Source organism: Prionailurus viverrinus, chromosome A1 (genome assembly GCF_022837055.1).
Source record: "Prionailurus viverrinus isolate Anna chromosome A1, UM_Priviv_1.0, whole genome shotgun sequence".
NCBI classification, from domain to species: Eukaryota; Metazoa; Chordata; class Mammalia; order Carnivora; family Felidae; genus Prionailurus; species Prionailurus viverrinus.
The window spans coordinates 45581082-45597697 of record NC_062561.1 but is presented as its reverse complement, the minus strand read 5'-3'; positions in this window follow the sequence as shown (position 1 = coordinate 45597697).

The window sequence follows — 16616 nt, the reverse complement described above, 5'->3', positions numbered from 1 at the left end:
GGGCGAATATGGGTGACAGTAAGAAACTAATAATTCTGGCAGAGAAAACAGGATAAAAAAGAGAAAAATAGGGGCGCCTGGGTGGCGCAGTCGGTTAAGCGTCCGACTTCAGCCAGGTCACGATCTCGCGGTCCGTGAGTTCGAGCCCCACGTCGGGCTCTGGGCTGATGGCTCAGAGCCTGGAGCCTGTTTCCGATTCTGTGTCTCCCTCTCTCTCTGCCCCTCCCCCGTTCATGCTCTGTCTCTCTCTGTCCCAAAAATAAATAAACGTTGAAAAAAAAAAATTCAAAAAAAAAAAAAAAGAAAAATATGTCTATGCTTGAGGATGTCAGAGGGACAGGAGAAGGAAATGTAAGAGATTTCCAAGGGCCCTGATTAGAACGGTAACAGGACTGGAAATTTTATTACCTAGTATCTTTGAGGTATACACAAATTGGTGTCTCAATTTAGCATTTGTAGAAATAATCATTTCTCTAGAAGTTTCAAGAACTCACATTGAATTAGGCTTTCTTCTTTTTCTTCATGATTTTACCGGGGTGTTCTAATTCTTATTCATTAATTTGTGCTACTGAACATTTCCCTTATTTTCCCTTTAGTACTCACTACTATGCCAGTCTCTCGTTTTACCCCAACACCTGGTAATATTTTATGCCTACATTTTTACTAAGGTATGTCACCATTGCATTTCTTACATATATTCCTTTATTTCAGCTTCTTAAATTCTTTATTTTTGTCTGCACATGATTTCCCTTAGCAGACTCATTCATTTCGAAGGCTTCAAATATTGGCAGATTCTATCCTGAACCAAATTTTGTCAGACTCCTCTGAGCTGTCTTCTTGCCCAGGCCTCAACCTTGGCCTGCTGACCTGCCCTTGGCCTGCTGAGGTCAATCTTAGCGAAGAATCCTGCTAGTTAAGTTTAGGAAGAATCTGCAACTCTAGATATCTGATCAAGTTCTTCATCTCCTACCCTTGATTTGTAAGTCCTTGGCCTGCCTTTAGCAAGAATCCTGTTAAACCAGTTTAGCAAGAATCTTTTTCTCCTTGGTATCTTAATCAAGTTGTTCTTCTTAATTTTCTGTGTATTCAGATGCAAGTTAAATCTGTCTCTGCTATTGAAATAGTCTTAAGTGACTCCAAGTTACTGCTTTAATAACTAAAGTTGTTACTTTAACAACTGTCAGAATAATTTTTAAAGGTTTATTTTCTAGGAGAGAGAGAGAGAGAGAGCGTGAGAGAGAGTGGAGGAGGAGCAGAGAGAGAGGGAAAGAGAGAGAATTCCCAGCAGGTTCCATGCTGTCAGTGCAGAGCCTGATGCGGAGCTCCAACCCAGGCACCATGAGATCATGACTTGAGATGAAGTTGGACCCTTAACAGACTGAGCCACCCAGGTGCCCCAGAAAAATTTCTTTTTAATACAGTTTCACCTCCATGTGAATAGCTACCAAATCACTATCCCATGAGTACATGATGAACCGGTTTTCTCTCCGCTGTATAGCATCTCAGTCATCAAATGTTTTTTTTCATATAAGCCTGAGTCTCACAAATGGACTCTGTATTTGAGATAACATCCTTTTCTTATTATAGGCTTGGAATTTCAATATCGTTCTGAGCACCATAATTTCACTGCCCTCTTCCCTCATATTTCAGTCCAAAGTTATGTGCATCCTTCATTATCCATGTCCTCTGCATATGTTCAGCCTTTTCATTCTGTCTCCTGCCTCTCTAATTCACAGCTTTGTCAATCCATCTTGGAATCCTTCATTAGCCTACTAATTGGTCAGTCTTTTCCTACTCTTTCTCCCTTTTAACCCTCCTGTAAAATACCATCGCTGCATTTTTCACAAAATAAAACTTTAATCTGGTTACATCATACTCAAATACTTCTATTGCTCCCCAGTACCTACAAATATATTTTCCAAAGATCATATGTAACTACTAGTGATATCTAAAGCAACTTAGGTGATGAGCACATATCTTCACATTATTTTTTTTTTAATTTTTTTTTTCAACGTTTATTTATTTTTGGGACAGAGAGAGACAGAGCATGAACGGGGGAGGGGCAGAGAGAGAGGGAGACACAGAATCGGAAACAGGCTCCAGGCTCTGAGCCATCAGCCCAGAGCCCGACGCGGGGCTCGAACTCACGGACCGCGAGATCGTGACCTGGCTGAAGTCGGACGCTTAACCGACTGCGCCACCCAGGCGCCCCTCTTCACATTATTATAATATGTCATGTTAATTACTATTTGTGTTTAATAGTTATAATAACATAAAATAGTGTTATTTTCTGTGCATGTCACTACACTTTTTTTTATTAGTAATTAAATTTTTTCTAGTAGCTGACAGTTCTTTAGTATAAAGCAGAAATTATAACACAGTAAATGTGAGAACGTAGTTCTCAGTTCCCTGGTTCTGGACTGAAGTTCTGCCTCATCTATGTACCCTTTGCCAAATTATGTAATATCTTATGCTTTAAATTTCCAATTTGTAGGATCAAGATAATTATGGAACCTACCTGAAGAGGTTATTATTATGTAGTATGACTGAGATAATTTGTGTAGGTTAGAAGACTGAGTACAACTTAATGTTTGGTAAAAAGTAATGCCAGTTATCAATATTGTTAGTAATAATTAACCACAATTTTGAATTAAAATTCACATTGTGACCTAGTTTTTTTCTTTATTTTCTCCTTTCTCTTTGTTGAAGCATATTTAACCAGTACTGAAAAAAAAAGATTTTTAAAATTCAAATGTTAAAAAATATGACAGAAAATAATTCATTTTAGTATATAGTAAAAGCATCTGCCACAGTTTCACACATGAATTTAAGAAAGTTCTTAATGCTGCTGCATTATTGTCACTCAAGTTAAGACCATGGCGATAATTTGTGACTATCCTTCAGTTGGTGAAGGGATAATTAGTTCCTACACACAACTTCTTTTCCTCATGACACTTGTTGGCTTTCATACAGAAACACTCTCATTGGCCTATTAAGTTGGAGGAAAAACTTCATCTTCCTAGATGTAATATTCAACCACTGATATAGTGCACATAATTAGGGCTGGCTTTGCAAATTAGCCAAAGTCATCTGAACCAACTAAATTTCTCCTCACAAAGTAAATTTACATCAAGAATATATACATGAGGAGGAATACATGTCATAATTTCAAAGCTCAAATCATGTAGTTAATGCTTCAGTAAGAGTGAGTTGCATGCATTACGTTATCTGAAATATATGCTTATAGATTTGTATGAAAAATCACTGAAAATATTTTAAACATTTTGAAAATCTCTTAAATTACCTTTCTTTAAGACCATAATTCACAGCCGGTGTGAGTGGAAATATAATCCTTTCCAATATTCTGTGGCTATTTCCAAATAATTAAATACATTTATGGAAGTTTAGATTCTGGATACTACCTCATGGCTGTAGCAAAACAAATGTTTGTTGAAAAATAATTTATATAATTTGGCAGGGGGTGAGGGGGAAGGTATCCTAGAATTGAACCTCTTCAGAAAGGTTGATTAAGTATTTTGAATGTTTTATTTTGAAATAATTTTACTTACAGAAGTGATATAAAGACAGTACCGAGTTCTAATGTGCTCTTCACCCAGCTTCTCCTAGTATTAATATATTTCATAACTAAGGCAGAAATATCAAAACTAAGGAAATAACATCAGTATAGTACTATTAACTAAAGTACAGACTTTCTTGGATTTCCTCATTTTTTCTGCTGATTTTATCCAATTTCGGGCAAAAACCTGCGTTTAGTCTTATTCTTAGTGTTTTCCACCCTGTATCAATTGAGCAGTCACATTGTTCATTTCGAGTTCTCCAGACTTATGGGATGATTTTTTTTTTTTTTTTTTTACTTTGCATACAGGTAACCTCACCCTTTTTTTTTTTAATTTTTTTTTAATGTTTATTTATTTTTGTGACAGAGAAAGAGCATGAACAGGGGAGGGTCAGAGAGAGAAGAAGGCACAGAATCTGAAACAGGCTCCAGGCTCCGAGCTGTCAGCACAGAGCCCGACGCAGGGCTCGAACTCACGGAGTGTGAGATCATGACCTGAGCCGAAGTTGGCCGCTTAACCAACTGAGCCACCCAGGCGCCCCAACCTCACTCTTTAAAGTATTAAGCTTTTGGGGCACCTGGATAACGGTTGAGCATTCAACTCTTGGTTTCAGCTCAGGTCATGATCTCATGGTTTAGGGGGTTCAAGCCCCATGCCAGGCTCTGCACTGGCAGCATGGAGCCTGCTTGGGATTCTCTGACCCTCCCCGAATTGTACCATCTCTGCCTCTCTCAAAATAAATAAACAAACTTAAAAAAAATAAAGTATTAAGCTCTAAAGATTATGGTGAAAACACGCAGTGCTCTCTCCCCCATACAGAATTGTTCTATTGCTCCCCACATCCCTTGATATTGCCCTTCTATTATTATCCCCTCTTTCCATTTGCAGCATCTAACAAGAGCTGACCTGTTTTCTGTTCCGTTCTGTTGCCTTTTCTAGATTGTCATATAAATGGAGTCATCCATCAGGTAGCATTTGGATTTGGCTGGTTTTGCTTAGCTCAATGCGTTTAAGATGCATCTCTGTTTTGCCTGAATCAGCTGTTTGTCCATTTTTATTACTAATATTCCATTGTGTGGGTATACCAGTGTTCATTGATCCCCCCATTTTGACAAACATCTGCTTTGTTTCTGGCCTGAGGTTAGTCATGAACAATTTTCTTTTTGTCTGTAAACTTCATAATAAGAAAGCAAATATTGCAACTAAAAATATCTCAAGAATCTGCACAGAGTTCACCAGAGAAGTTATACTAAAGGCTACCAGCATATTTCAAGTCTCAACATCACTAGTCATTAGAGAAATGCAAATTAAATCCACAATGAGATACCACCACATATTTACTTACTATGATTTTTTTTGTAAAAAAAAGATAAAAAGAAAACAATTGACTCTCCTAAGTGCATGAATACAATTTACTTCTGTATACTCATCATAAATATTGCAACCTTGTTAAACTTTCTTAAGCAAATAGGCCTCCTTCAAGGAGAGAATGGGTTTTCAGCTTTTGCCTTTATGTCGAGCTCTGAGAGCTCTGGGGGGACAGCCGTGGTGAGTCCAAACAAGCTCATCAAGAACTGTTTCTTAGTTTTCTATAGCTGTGTGGACCTCATGGATGCAAGGCAAATAATTGGCTTTCAGAGTTAGGTGTTTTGGGAGCCTGTCTCTCAGAATGAACTTTAAAAGCTAGGGAGCCAGATGTGGGATGCAACCCTCTTCTCAGGGGCAAACTGAGAGCTTTGAGTTCCCTCCTTAAGTATATGGCTCTGTGCTGGGGTAGGGTTTAGGATGAGAGTGTGTCTCAACCTTTCCTACCAGTTTTGATAGAGGCATTTCTTCATTTGCCTGATATGTAAGCGTCACTGAGCTAGCTTCTGGATTTCATTCAGAAGAAATTGCTCCATTTGCAGTTGTTCATTTGATGTGTCCATGCAAAAGGTAAATTCAGGAGCCTCCTATGTTGCCATCTTGGACTAGAACCTCAAAAACCCTTCTACTAGGAGTTAAGAGAGTTGACCTTTGGTCCTGGTTCAACCATTCAAGAGTGATTTGAAACATATCACTAAATCTCTCAGACCATTTCCTTATCCATAAAATGAGATTTGTGCAACAATATATATCTCATGCTAAAAATTCTGTGATTATGAATTATAGAGTTTGAGTGTGAGACAAAAAATCGTGGGGTGAAGGTATCTATCACTGGGAATAGGGGCTAGCTGAAATAATAAAATTGGAGAAACAAAGTATAAACTTATAGGAAAGCACAGTTATCCATTTTTTTAAGTTAAAATAGCCTTAAAAGTTGTCAATAGAATATCTATTGATTGATCTTTGAATTAGTTAAATAAGAAAGTGCAGTGATAGGAAGACTTCTATTAAAGATTATGTGAGTTGAAATCAAAATTAGATGATTTTTGAATTCAATTAACTCAGTAGAAGGAATAAAAGATGTGTAAGAAGTTACTACACAAATTATTAAAAGAGGCTGCTATAGAAAGTTGTGTTTAAAAGTTGATCAAAGTAAAACTGACCAAGAACAAAGTGTAAGGATGCCCAATGAGCACGTAATATACCAGATTTCAAGAAATTTAATTGTGAGGATACAGGACCCAAATGTGAAACATGGGGTACATTTGCCCCATTAGTGTAACTGGCAAAGCGTGACCTTGATTGAGCTACTCCATTAATTACTGATTATGGTGAAGTTATCCTACAAGTTACTTACAACCATATGCTGGCTACAAATTTCTGATATTGAAATCTCAACAGAGTTGAGATAGAAAATTTCCTCACCTTTGTTGGCTAAAGAGCTGAACTTGAAATGAATTTAATTGCATTCATATTTACATAGTGCTACTTTTAGAGATAATATTTTCATTAGTACCCTGTTCATTTATATGTTTGTTGAGTTACTTAAATTTTTTGAACATTAAGGAGAATAATATTTTAGGCTCATGTTGTTAATTTGAAATATTGAAGATAATATGATTAAAAGTTTAACTATTATATCAGTGTTGGACATTTGATGTATTGCATTATGTGTTTGATCAATTGTGCATTAATTATAAACTAGTAGTAATAATCATTCTCATTCTTAAGTAGTAAAGGACACTAACATACCATAATAAGTAAATGCCATAATAATTGCCAGTAAAACCATCATAAACACAGTGCTATACCCAGACTGGATAACTTCAGAAGAATTACAGTGACTATGACAAACATATAAAAAGAGCAATAATTATAAGAAAGGAAGATGTATTTGAGATTCCCTTATAAATAAATGGGAAAAGGATAAAGAATATTTTCAACTACTTTTTAAATCATCTATATAATTTTATTTTTAAGAATAAATAGCAGATGAGATAGTCACCTGTCAATGCATGTAAACATTTAAATAATTATTATTAATATTGCCTTGTGAAATTTGTGACAATATTTGTTTAGGTCATTTTGACAATGTCTGAGAAGAAATTTGATGAAAAGAAGACATTCTTTGGCTGAATTTTTCCTAATATTCTTTAGTCTTTCTCCTTCAGTGATGACCAAAGGTAGATTTTCTCAACATGTAGCTTGTCAACTGGCATAATTTTAAAAATTAACAGAAAGAAGTTATTGGAGTTGTTGTTGTTGGTGGTGGTCGTGATAACAACTTGTACTGTTACTAGTTTAGGTCTTTAGACTTTTCTGACTCGGAGATTAAATACTTTCTCAAAGACACTTATCCATGTTTGCACAATTAGGTTTTGTTTCACCAAAAGCAAGTAGCCAGACCTAAACACAGTGGCATGAAGTTTCCAGGGAATGAGAAATTTGTAATGGGCCACGTGCATAGTAGGTAGTCAATAAATATTGAATTAAATTCAGAGGCTTTTTCTTGGTCTCACAAGTCATCTTTTGTTCTCATTAACTGGTAGTTGTTTCCCCATTAGTAATTTCCTTTCATACCTTCTTTCAAAGACTTAGTGTTTTCTTTCCTCTCTTGTGTCGCAGGCTATGCTATTTTGTTAACAGTAAAGTTTCTTAGAAATTATGTAGAAGTATGTGTGTGTGTGTGTGTGTGTGTGTGTGTGTGTGTGTGTGTGTGTTTGTTCATGTAAAGGCCTGTGGATTTGTGTAGGAGAGATTTATTTGTCTGGTATTGGATGCTTATTCTTGGGATTGACTGAATGCAGAGAGGCCTGTGCAGATGTCAAATGCATCTTTGAGACATAGCCTTGAACATGACTGAGTGGGTGTATGATGTGCTCAAGCAAATAATGTTGTTTCTTTTCTTCTTGAGCATCTGAAAGCTTCTCCAGTACAAGCATTCTCTTTCCATATCATCCCTTGTTCTTGTCTTTTTTTCTTGCTTCAATATACATGATTCTGTCTCCAAGTTGATTTCTCAGTTCATTGTGTATGAAAAAATCTCATTAAAGTTGGCATGTGTCCAACACATTGCAACTGCTTCGGAATGTAGGTGTTAATGAATGGCCACAAATACCCATGTTGGTAACTAGTAACAATGAATAGTACAAGATCCTACGAATATTGTGAAATCCTACATTATTTGCAGAAACAAGATGAAGGGGAAACAAGGGGGGGATGCCACTTGTGACTAAGAAAAATTATTTTAATTTCTTTACAACTTAAACCCATTTCAGGATTTTGAGTTTAGGACTTATTTAATCTTGATGATTTGCACCTGTGGCTAAATGGTAATGGCAAGGAGGGAGATGAGTGGGAATTGAACTGGGATTAGGGACACAATCCAAAAATTCCCATAATTGCTATGAGATTTCTAATGATTCACTTAAAAATTAATGTGCATTTTATAGTCAACTGTCTTCTACGTACAGTAATATTTGTTATGATTACATTCCTTAAAAATTGCTCACTGTTTAGTAAAATTTTCATTCCAGAAAAATTCTGCCAAGTTATTCTTCTATATTTATGCACTCAACAAAATGCCCTATCAATCATAAGGGAGATTGATGTCCCAGTTTGAGAAACATGGGCTTATTCCTAGTAAGACTTTAAGCCATATTCCTAAAGACAGTACTTTAAGTCTTTTTATTTTTTTTTAATTTTTTTTTAACATTTGTTTATTTTTGAGACAGAGAGAGAGCATGAACAGGGGAGGGTCAGAGAAAGAGGGAGACACAGAATCTGAAACAGGCTCCAGGCTCTGAGCTGTCAGCACAGAGCCGGATGCGGGGCTTGAACCCACGGACCGCGAGATCATGACCTGAGCCAAAGTCAGACACTTAACCGACTGAGCCACCCAGGTGCCCCGACAGTACTTTAGGTCTTAACTTAAATATACATGAACACTCAACTGGTAAAAATATAGGAATCTTGGCAGAGGGACCCTACCAATGCACCCATTTTTAAGAAAGTTCTCATTATTTTCTTCACTTTTTTCTAAATAACTGAATACCTTGAATCTATCATCAGGTAGCCAAATTGTGCTCAATATCCAATTGTGTATGGCTCTCCAAGTATAGTTAAAAACCACGTTGCCAGAAAAAATATGTAAGTAATAGGACATTTCACAAAACAGCTCTGAGACCAGAAAGAAGTAAACAAATTATCCAGTAATAATACTCTAATTTTCTATATGAAAATATGCATCAATTAAAGAAAATTAGAGTTAACTTTTAATATACGGTCTTAAGTGAATATTAAATGATATTCAAACTGCAAAAATGGTACAGCCTGAATAAAAATATACATTTTCATTTCTTTTAGTAAAAGGCAAAAGATTTATATGGTCTGAAAACACTTTCATTTCTTTTAGGTAAGAAATTTAAATAGAAGCAGTATTATAAAACACACTTTTGGTCATATGGCCGTGTTTGAATATGAGCCTTTTAAGATGCAAAACTAGAGGAAATAAGATGCAGCATGTTTTTAACTGACCAGGATAAAGTTTAAACGAAACATAGATGCTATTGAAAATGCAGATCTGAAGCTTGGATGCTTGACATTTCAAAGTTGCATCATCCAGCCAGACAGTAGCAAAGAAATGGAAACATTGAGAGTGTAGTATCATTTGCCTGCCTGTATATAGAACTTGGTTATTTTGTGTTTTGTATATATACATATATATTGTATATGTATATATGTAAATATATATATATACATAAATGTGTATTGTGTGTGTATATATACACACATGTATATGTGTATATATACACACATACACGTATGTATGTATATGTGTGTATATATACATGTATGTATATATGTATGTATATATGTATGTATACATGTATATATACATTTATGTATGTGTATATGTGTATATATACACACATATATGTGTATATTTGTGTATATATACATATACCTCTGAAGTACACCTTTCACATACACTGTTTGAAGCTAAGGATACATAACATTAACTTCAGTATTAACAAAGAAAAATTGCTTTCCCCAAACTCATTAAAGACCATGGAAATCAATCCCAGAAATGACTTATCCTTTTCAGTTAACTTGCTCTGGTATTTATAGCATTGCTATTGACGTGCAAATACACTGCTTGTAGCTGGTCATCACCTCTATGCCACCAACACTATGTGCTTGAGTTGTCACCAGCAAAAGTCCTATTGATTTATATACAATTAAGAATCTTGCAACTGTATTTTCTCTCTTGAATTACAGAATTAGCACATTCACTTAAGCAGGAGAAAGGAGAGAAGGAGAAGAAACTCACTCACCTACAAGCTTATTCATGTGGCTGTTTAGTCAAGGAGTTAACCAGGGGGAACAATGCACGTTTCTCATGCTACCCTTTGGGATATGGAAAATCTGACTTGCAATATCTGGAAGGTTTTGCATGTGAATCTTTTTTGTCTCACTCTGCCGTTCACAGTTGGCTTTATTAATATGCAGTTGAGGTGACGCTGGGGTAAGTAACCTGTTCCTCACACTCAAACATAAGGAGAACAGGACATGCTCCTTTTATTCACATTCACAAGAGAAAGAGAAGACCTAGAGTTTGTCCCTTTGCCTTACGACATTGGAGGTACCCACCTGGGAAGCGAAACAGACTGGTCTAGTTCTGGTGGAAATGCTGAAAAATATTTACAAACTGATGTTTTGTTAGAATTTTGCATTTATATTTAAGTCTTTTCAACAAAGGACTAGTGGGGTTGAGGAAACAAAAAGTAATCACAATGTATATACTTTTGAGGGCAATGTAGCATGATTTTCCTGGCCTTTCCTTCCTGAAAATAGTTTAAGAAAATAACTTTAAAACTTCGCAAAGAGGGGCGCCTGGGTGGTTCAGTCGGTTGAGTGTCAGACTTCAGCTCAGTCGCTGATCACAAGGCTTGTGAGTTTAAGCCCTGCATCAGGCTCTGTGCAGACAGCTCAGAGCCTGCAGCCTGCTTTGCATTCTGTCTCCCTCTCTCTCTGCTCCTCCCTCACTCCCACTCTGTCTCTCTCTCTCTAAAAAATAAATAAACATTAAAAAACAATAAAGAAAAAGTTTCCAAAGAATTCACACCCAATTAGCATTGAGATAAGATTTATTTATACATGTTAATTTTTAATAAATATAAAATTGAGCTCCAGTCCTTTTTGATTATCAGGTTTTGTATTCCTAAGTCGCTCCTATTCTTCCATGTTATATCAAAAATGTCTATGTCAGCATGGTGATGTAACTGTGCTGGGCAACAGCTTGGCCAGAGGAAAATATGTCATCATCTTTGCAAATTATAGATTGCGACTTTTTCTTTTTGATGCTCAAAAGTAAGAATAGTTATTAAATACATTCTACTTTATCAAGAATAATGCTTATTTAGGTAATAATTATTAGGTAATAATTTCTAAATTCTATTAGGTAATAATAAAATCTATAGAATTGTATTTTCTGAGAAAGGAAATATGTTTTTTTCCCGATGGATTCTGATGGTGAGATTATGTGACAACTGCAAATATTTGTGATGCTTGCCAAGATGGACAGAGGAGATCATCTGAGTATTCAAAGTATAAGAACTCAGAGGCATTTGGCAATCATTTATTGTTGGATAATTGTCCCATTGCTGAGGAATCTTATTCTTGGATTCCTCACTGATTTCATTTAAATCCTTGTTTCTTTTAAAACATTTTTAATGTTTATTCATTAAATATTATGCCTGAGTGGGGGAGGAGTAGAGAGAGAGATAACACAGAATCTGAAGCAGGCTTCAGGCTCTGAGCTGTCAGCACAGAGTCTGAGCCTGACACAGGGCTTGAACCCACAAACCGTGAGATCATGACATGAGCTGATGTCAGAAGCTTAAGCAACTGAGCCACCCAGGCACCCCTAAATCTTTGTTTCTTAATAAAGTACAGTTTATTTATATAATTTAAACAATTCTACAAATTAGTTAAAAGATTATCTCTCAGGTTATCCAGCAAAATTTTACTACAGAGATTTTGTATCTAGAGTATATGGATGTGATGAAATTTATTGCTCCTAGAGGTGTCTTAACAAAGAATCAGAAGCTCAGAAACAGTGACCAAACATCTGTTTGGAATTCACCTCAATTCTTTTTATAAGAGGTTAAAAGTTTCATTGAAGTGGTTTCTGCCTTGAAGATATGAAACTAATTTTCAAGTCTCCCTCAAAAACATACACTCTTACCACAAACTGTTTAATATTTGATGACACAAATGGCTCATTTTCCCAAAACTTTAAATGCAAAAGAAATAATAAATACATAGCCATCTTATTGAATGTCTAATTTTTCAAAATATGGGGAATATAATTGAATACAATTATTAATTCTGATTGATACTTTTGAAGTGTGACTTTCACAATAAACAGTGCTAAGTGCTAGTGCTACAAAAATGAAAATATACATCTAGAAATGATAGATGATAGGTAGATAGATAGAACTGTATTTAAGATACATAGTTTACTTGGGATAGATGTATAAACATAATTTTAGTAGAATACATAGGGAGTAAAGACAGAGGACTCAAAAGGGTGATGATTCAATGATCTGGGTTAATTATACTACACACAAACACCTATACCCATTCATCCATTCATTCAATAATACAATTATATATTAATGAAAGGTTTAAACAATGTTTGGTGCTCTCTGATTAACCTTGTAAATAGCATTAGAATTTCTACCACTTGAGTTGCAGTGAATGAAAGAAATCTCACACAAGTCTTACTGAACATTCACATTTCAATTTAAAGGCAGAAAATTCAGCTGCAATGCCTTACCTGAGAGCAAGTGATTTGTTCTAGAAATCCTTTCTTTACTAGTTTCAGGTAGATGTTGTCACAAACTTCTTCTAGACATCTTTAAGAATCTCTTCTACCTCTTGAGTAAGTTGCAAAAGTCTTTTAAAACAGTAATGATTAAGAGGGAGTATATTTTACATTTGACTGCAATGCTTTGGAATCCCCAGAAGTGGCAATCCATGCTTTCTTGGACAGTGACTGGAGACGTCAGAGTCCTCCTGACTCACTAATTTCTTCCATATTGCCAAATTCATAATAAAAACTCCAGATTCATAAACCCAAAGGCAAAATAGGTAATCTCTTCATAATAACGTTGAAAGTATCTGCAGATCACTAATCCATGTAAGTCACAACAAGCCTCAAGTATAGATTTGGTTTATGGCAAGTTTTACTTGATAAGGATTATTATATATCCTTTAAAATCTATGTAACCATTACATTACCTGAATACAAGGATGGTGGAAACCAGTTTGAAGCATTTTCCTTCTAGCAAAACCAACAAAGGACAAAGCACTTCCTATTGTCACATTGTTTTTATTAAGAACTCTCCAAGTGTGCTCATGATGTTAGATATCACACTTCTCATGTCATTTATTTTCTTGAACAATATGAGATGAATATAAATTTTAGAACTAAATCTCTCAAACACATTCTTTCTTAGTAAGTACACACTGCATTTTTTTTTTATGTTGAGAGTGTACAGTTATCAGTCTAAAGAACAATGTAGGAGATTGCGATGGACTAGAAGAGATTTATAGGATGAGCTCACTTTTAAAAGGAGTCAGGTTTATGAGTTTTCTTGAGAGATGGAGTGCTTCCCTTATTTACTCAGAGGGACAAAAACAATCAAACGCTCCACGATACTAGACCAAGATCACCAATGGGAAAACAGTAGCTGTAGTAAAGATGCACTTTACTGCCTCAAATAAAGTGTCCATATATAATGAAAAAAAATTATGTCCTAGGAAATGAAATTAGAAGCCCCAAAGGGAGTCGGAAATAAATACGGAAATTAAATACTGCATTACATAGACCTTGAATTAGCCTTTGTTCACAGAAAGGTATCTTGCAATAGAAGTTTTATTAAAATACATTAAAATAAAATGATGTTCTAAACCTCAAATAGAATAATAAATGCTACATGTGAATATATCTCAAAAGAACACATTTTACTGACCAAGAAACAATTTATGACCTTTTTTACTTGTATAGAAAATAAAATATATGCATTCCTCAGTAGCATAAAGAAAGCAGCCCACATAAATAAAGATGTTTCACACATGTTTTCAGAGTCTTATGATAGTTAGCTCTGGCCCACAGGAAAGACATGTACTATTATGTGTGACTTAGTGGAACAAATGCTTTATAGTGGCTTTTAAAACTGAATCCTAGTTCTGAGATCTACCACTTACTGGCTGTCTAAGGCTATTGCTCATTGACTTAAACTCCAGGGGAATTATTTTCCTTACCCATTAAAAAATTGGCCTAGTAACAGTTGCCTTACCTGAACATACATTGATGTGAATGCCTGGAAAAAGGAATTTTTATTAAAATACACCTGCTGCTTGTCCAACACCTGTGTTGCCCAAAAGTGTTTTACATTTTTTTCAGATAAATTTGTAGTTAAAATTTAGTTTGATTATTTTCTTGCCTATTTTTTCCTCCATAACATAGACAATAGCACCATAAAATTGCATTTACTTCTGTAAATTCATTTTATAAAGTAAATTGAAAATATGCCAACCTGTATTATAGACAGGGAAAATGAAGTAATGACTAGTGACAATCATCCAGGTGATTTCTACTAAAAAAAAAAAAATGACTCTTTTTAATTCCTGGAAGAACTATGAGATAAATGGATTTTTTACTAGGAATTATGTATTAATCACCCCCTCCTGCCCATATCTGTTTTACATATTAATATAGGAATAAGTGTAGAAATATGGTTTTCAAAAGGTGGGAGATCTATCTTCCTCTTGTATAATCAATCAGCCATGATAGGCTTCTCATCTTTTAAATTTTTGTTGATTCCAGTACCTAACATACCTCCTTCTTTAAATTCACTGCAGTTCTGATTTCTGTCCTGAGGGCCTCTTAACATCAACAGCTGAAATAAATTTCTAATTTGACTTCCAGACTCTGGCCTGGCTCCCTTCTTATTCACCCTTAGAGTTCATGTTAAACATGATTAGTTAAAAAGCATTCTTACCACAATTAAAAAAAAAGTACACATACTTTTAATTTCACTATATGACTTCAAACAATTTCCACAGTAAGTATTTACCTAACTGATTGCAGAGATTTCCTATGTCTGTGTTCCACATGTTCGCCAATACTAGGTATTGTAGACTATCTAATATTTGACAATTTGATGAATGCAAAATGATATCCTTTTATGACTTTAATATAAAGTGACTGATAACTAGAAGCAAAATGAATTCCAATTGGGAAATAAAATAAATTTTAAAAATGTAAATCACCGAAAAAATGCTTGTTTAACAAAAAATTTTGCTAAGGACATTGAGGAAAATGTTTATGGCCTTAATTCAGGTCCCTTAAAAATGTACTTTTCCAGCCTCAGGTACAAAAATGCTTCATTTGTATCCTGCGTGCCAGTTACATGAATTGTTCCTTCAACACGCACGCTTGCCTTTATTCATGTTCTTAACGGGAACAACCTTTTGCATTTCACTGAAAGCTAACTCGTCATTCACGACCAATGCATTGTAATGTTCCCTCTGAGTTCTCGCTGACTCTCAATAACTCTCATCATGAGACAAATTTCTATAGTTCTGTATCTGTTATTAAGCAGCACCTTATTCAAAATGAGTTGGTGCATCATTCTGTCACACTGAAATACGGGGGATGTGCGCCATTTCCACTTTCAATCTGTGAGTGTATTTTTTAAATCTGGGACTATATGTTATATATTCACCTGTATATTTTTAACCCTTAGCCCAGTGCCAAGTCTAGCAGGTCCTCAACACATTCTGAACTGGATTCCTTTTTACATCAATCTTTCTTAATGAATCAATATGTGATTAGGCAAAATGGGCTCTGGATAAACCTGTAAAATATGCTTAGTTTTCAGTAGCAGCAGGTCTACTTAAAAAAAACAAAGGTTAGAAATTTCTTGTGTAGTATAACTTTAATTTTTCTATTGGCTGTAGTGCTTATAATGTAAGAAACCAAAGGGAATTTTAAGAATGCATGCCTTAAGTTACCAAATAACTTAAAGACTATCAATCATACTTTATAAAATATATTGATTACTTATATATAGATTAACAGTGGGTATGAATATATACAGAGACATGCTATATATTGATCTAGCTCTGCCTTACACAGAGACACATTTTATATTTCAACAAATATAAGACACAATTAATTCTAGGAAGCTCCACTATTGATATATGACTAACAAAGGTAGAACGAAACCAGAACAAAAACCCACGTGGAAACAGTGTTTTTTATACTTATCAAATAAGCTATGCTGTACTACTTAAATATAGACTGTCTCATATCGCTTGAATGCAAACAAAAAAACAGGAAGTACAGTTGTAACAAATTAGGTAAGGTATTTCCAAAATCTCTTCCCCATTTAGAATCAAATGCTTCTGACATACTGTGCTACTTAGAATCATTGATGTCAGTTTTTCTTCCACCTAAGACTGTACTATCAAGGACACTGGTGTTGCAACACTTTAAAGGAATCCTTAGGGAACTAGTAGCCATCGATTCCAAGTTCTGAAGCTCATTTGCACTTAAGCACGCCAAGAGAATTTTTGATTCCTGCTTTAGAAATATTT